The 5,000-nt window shown below is 34.3% G+C and overlaps 1 long non-coding RNA gene across 2 annotated transcripts in view; it reads left to right on the forward strand.

Annotated features, from left to right (window-relative positions):
• Nucleotides 1-5,000, forward strand: part of LOC137630078 (uncharacterized) — a 41,236-nt gene that overhangs the window by 5,393 nt on the left and 30,843 nt on the right. The window contains exon 1 of one of the 2 annotated variants that reach the window (XR_011041637.1): nt 456-717. The exons of the other annotated variant lie outside the window; for it this stretch is intronic. This is a non-coding gene — a long non-coding RNA (uncharacterized lncRNA). Of the gene's footprint in view, nt 1-455; nt 718-5,000 lie in introns of those variants that run through there. 2 annotated transcript variants of the gene reach the window in all.

Genomic DNA, 5,000 nt, shown 5'->3' on the forward strand with positions numbered 1-5,000 from the left:
CAGTCTCAGTCCATGATTTGTTATGGTACTGTACTGTTCATTACAACCTTGTGTATTTGTTTCTGCATGTATGAAACGAATGCGTTGTGGGTAATGATTATGTTGCATTATGAAAGAGGCATGTTAAAAAGCTGCATCGTGCATGTGAAACAATTGTAATTAATTTGTATGCGTTGTAAATTTATAAGGCGAAACGGCAACTACGAATCCGAGCAAATGTGGTTTGGTCAGCCTTCAAGTCAAGAAGAGATATGGCAGCTGATTTATTTACTATATTTTAACGATGAATTTCAATAATGATCGCATATTAAAGGATTTATTAGTTATGATTTTTTTTTCATATTTTGGCATATATTTTGCGTAATTAGTGTCGTATTCTGTTATTTTTGTAAGAATTAATCTCGTGGATGCACTCGTGGTTTGATATCCCGCCATCTTGGCGCCAAGCGGTTGTAATGCGAATTAACAGTTTACAGTTTTTGTGTCGTGTGTTGCAACTCTCGCGGTTTCCGTCTTAATATTTATCGTAAATCAGACACTACTGAACTAATTGGACAGTTTAATCCGTGCCTGAATTTGGCCAACGTAATCTGGATCTGATTTGGCATTGTTGTTAAGTGGAAATAGTAGATTCTAACGGGATTTAGGACTGTTGAAGCAGCCGTAAACCTTGTAGGCCTAACTGGTGCTGATGCATCTATGCCTTGCTGTTTATAGGTATGTAAATGAGTTTACATTTTAATATCATATAAAGTTATCCATGTTTCATATGAAGTGATAATTGATTATCACTATTGTTTGCAGTGATATCGAGGTTAGTTCCTGTCTTGATTTTGGGAGAGTAGGTGATGTAGAATAAAACATTACGTGCTTGTGTATGTCATTGTACTCTTGGTTCGTGGTATTTTTGCTGCTTGTACTTCGATATTGTTAGTTTTCCAGGAAGGATCAACTCTTTATGAGCTACTTGTTTACATCGTCTATGTCTTGCCACAACGCGTACAAAAATATAATGAGAATTGTTTGGAGAAAATTCGAACCCTGTTGTTCATGTAATGCTCGGTCCATATGTGATAAATCACAAATTTGCTATTGATAGTTTAATTAATTGCTGTTTGATAGATTATACATGCATTGTGTGGACAAATTTATGTGCTTAGGTGATTACATGGTGACATGGTAATTGATTTAAGTCCTTTAAAGGGGTAGGGCTGAAGAACACAACGAAGACAAAAGCCCGTTAGAGCTCACTATTTTAAAATTAGATCGAGCATGGAACGGAAAGTCATATTGGCACTGATATTAATCTTTGAGAATCGCACAGAACTTGCTGAATATCATCATGGTTGTATGCCTTGAAATCTGTTGTGTTATTGCTATAACAACAACGAATTGGTTGTCTTAGTACCCTAGGCCTACGTTTAAAAATCATGATATCCTTTTTGTTTTTAGTTATATTTTTGTGAAATGAAAGCAACATAAGATTACATTTTGGCATAATTCTTATTGCACCATAAATTTTCACGAATTTCAAATGTACTTTAGGTGGTATGTCAATATTTACTCGTATATTTTCCTTACTGCTCCTTATTACAAAGCTATGAGGGATTGACTTTCCCGTATATTTTAAAGCATGATTCTTGAGGGCGCATTAGATGCTGTTTTCATTCCTCATCGTATGCACCTATAGGCGTTGACATTTACTTTTTGCCATATAAGATTTAAAGTCGTTTTGATATAACATCTGCTCTTTATCCCCACCGCTCAAGATATGCACCCCAAGCGCTTGTGAGGGTATTGAGAATGTAAGCTCTCTTTGCACGCACGTACATGCAATATTGACGGCCACGCAGTAAAATTCAATATTTTTTTTCATGAAGACGACAGGACCTTCAAAGATTCTTCTTGAAGTTTTGGAAATGTTGCCGATATCTGCTTCGAGTCCTGTATGTTAGCTATATTACATGATGGAATCTTATCTTGCATGGCTCTATAGAATTTATCAATACACTGTTTTTGTATTTGCGTTATTCATGCATGAAAACATATAGCCTAAGTATATTTCATAAGATTTACTCTCTCTCTCTCTCTCTCTCTCTCTCTCTCTCTCTCTCTCTCTCTCTCTCTCTCTCTCTCTCTCTCTCTCTATATATATATATATATATATACATATACACATACATACATACATACATACAATGTTGTTTCATATGTGATTGTTTGGAAACACATGGTTGATATATATATATATATATATATATATATATATATACATACATACATACATACATACATACAATGTTGTCTCATATGTGATTGTTTGGAAACACATGGTTGATATATATATATATATATATATATATATATATATATATATATATATATATATATATACATACATATACATACATACAATGTTGTCTCATATGTGATTGTTTGGAAATACATGGTTGATATATATATATATATATATATATATATATATATATATACATACATATATACATACATACATACAAACAATGTTGTCTCATATGTGATTGTTTAGAAACACATGGTTGGAAACATGTTTTGGAGCCCCTTTTCCTTACGTAAAGTGTGTTTTTCGTGACTTGGATTTGCATATAATTTAATTTTCATTAATGATATATCTATATCACCATATGGCATAAAAGTAATGCTGGGGGCACGTAAGACTATTTAAACATCATTTACCTATAATGGCTGACTTCTAACAGTTTCAGCTGTTACAAATGTATTAATCAATATATTTGATTACTAAATTTCTCACATGTGTAATCTGTTGAGCTACCAATTCTTAAAGGGACTAACTCGAATTTGGCAACCCGTTACTCTATTGACCTTTTGAGCCTCCGATGTTGTCTGTGCAAAAGATGGAACTTCAACCAAGCGTTTCCATCATTTGCTAGATCCTCTGACTAGGCCCTTCTTCATCTTTCGTTCGTTTCCATCTATTCACAAATGACAATGGCTACTCATGAAGGGTAACCTTTGACGCAAGTAGGCCTATTCATTTTTTATGACAAATTGTTCTGCGTATGGCCACATATCTTGAAATCCATTATTATTATTATTATTATTATTATTACTAGGTAAGCTGCAACCCTAGTTGGAAAATAAGTATGCTGTAAGCCTAAGGGTTTCAACAAGGAAAATAGACCAGTGAAGGAAGGAAATTAACTACACGAAAAGTAATAAACGATTGAAATAGAACATTTAATAACAGTAACATTAAAATATATCTTGTATATATAAACTATAATAGGAAACCTATGACAGCCTGTTCAACAGAAAAACATTCACTGCAAGTTTGAACTTCAGAAGTTCCACCGATTCAACTAGCTGATTTGGAAGATCATTCGACAACTTGAGTTTTTCCCAGTGTAAGTCCAGTTTGATCAACTTATTCGGAAGCTCATTGCAGATAGTAACGCCGGTTTATTTAGCTCAATTTCATAATGTTTAGATTGTGGTGGCCTGGTGGTAGCGTCCTCGTCTGGTGATTGCCAGACAGGGGTTTTAATCCCGCTTAAACTCGTTTAGTTCCTCTAGTAGCTGCAACCTCACCATCCTTGTGAGCTAATGATGAGGGTTTGGGGGAGCCTATAGGTCTATTTGCTGAGTATTCAGCAGCCATTGCCTTGCCCTACTTCGTCCTAGCTTGGATGGAGAGGGGCTTGGGCGCTGATCATATGTAATATGGTCAGTCTCTGGGGTATTGTCCTGCTTAATAGGGCATTGTCACTGTCCCTTGCCTCTGCCATTCATGAGTCACCTTTAAACCTTAAAGGGCAGGTTGATAAAACAATCAGTGTTCTTAAAATGTTAATTTGGTCTATTAGCCTAATTGATCGACCTGACTTACAGCTCTAATTGTAAAACCAGTTTAATTGATCTGTCAGTGTGATTGTATAACGTCAATTGAAGCAGTCAATCAATTGATCGAAAATGGGTACTTTACTGATGTAGGTTAGGATGAAAGTGTCGATGTCGAATAAGGGAACTAACTTGATAATTAGGCTTTAAGGTTGTTGATAGTTAAGAGTTTGATCAGAGTTTATTTTTTCGAAATTGAAATTATATCATGATGATTGTGATAGATATATATATATATATATATATATATATATATATATATATATATATATATATATATATATATATATATATATATATATATGTATATATATATGTATTATATATACATATACACATTATATATATGAGAAAAAAAACTAATGTCATATCATATTAATTAGTTTTTCAAGCAGGCAAGTGAAATTAGATAGATTAAAGTTTCCGAGAGTTTCCAAAATGAATTTCAGTTGAAAATGTTCTCCCAAAACTTATTTCTTTCGATTCACTTTACGCGTTCTCAATATGATTTTCGAACGACCAAAGAAGCGCTCAAGATGCGTTTAAGTAAGCTCGAGTTGGAATGCTAAGTCCATCCCTCAGGATAGGAAAAGCTCCTCTTCATAATGGCACTTCGCCCATAATACCACATTTTCCTTTACGGTATTTTTAAATTTCGGTAACAGCCATTAGTTAAGCTTATTTACCTCCGAGTTGGGAATACCGTCTCTTCTTTGCTGCTTCGAATCTGGTTCGATTTTGGTATTAGCTGAAGAGCAAGGAGGTTTAATAATACCTCCTTGCTGAAGAGTAGGATTTGTGAGGGCTCTCAGCCGCAGCGGAAGGGGGGAAACGTTTATTTCAGTTATGAATGTAATGACTTTCGGCTTTGAACGTTAGTAATGACTTTCATTTATGAATGTTAGTGAACACCTGAAGAGGTTTGCTGATAATCACTCGAGAAGTATTTATATTTTGGTTTTAGGGATTAAAGTGCTCTTGACGACTTTGGGAGACTTTAATCAAAGGTTACTTTATAACGGGAAGATGTGGCAACGCCGCTCTAAGAAATATTCCACATAGACCAGATTATCACAAACATTTATATACAGAAAATAATGGAA

This window comes from Palaemon carinicauda, chromosome 38 (genome assembly GCF_036898095.1).
Source record: "Palaemon carinicauda isolate YSFRI2023 chromosome 38, ASM3689809v2, whole genome shotgun sequence".
In the NCBI taxonomy this organism is placed as follows: domain Eukaryota; kingdom Metazoa; phylum Arthropoda; class Malacostraca; order Decapoda; family Palaemonidae; genus Palaemon; species Palaemon carinicauda.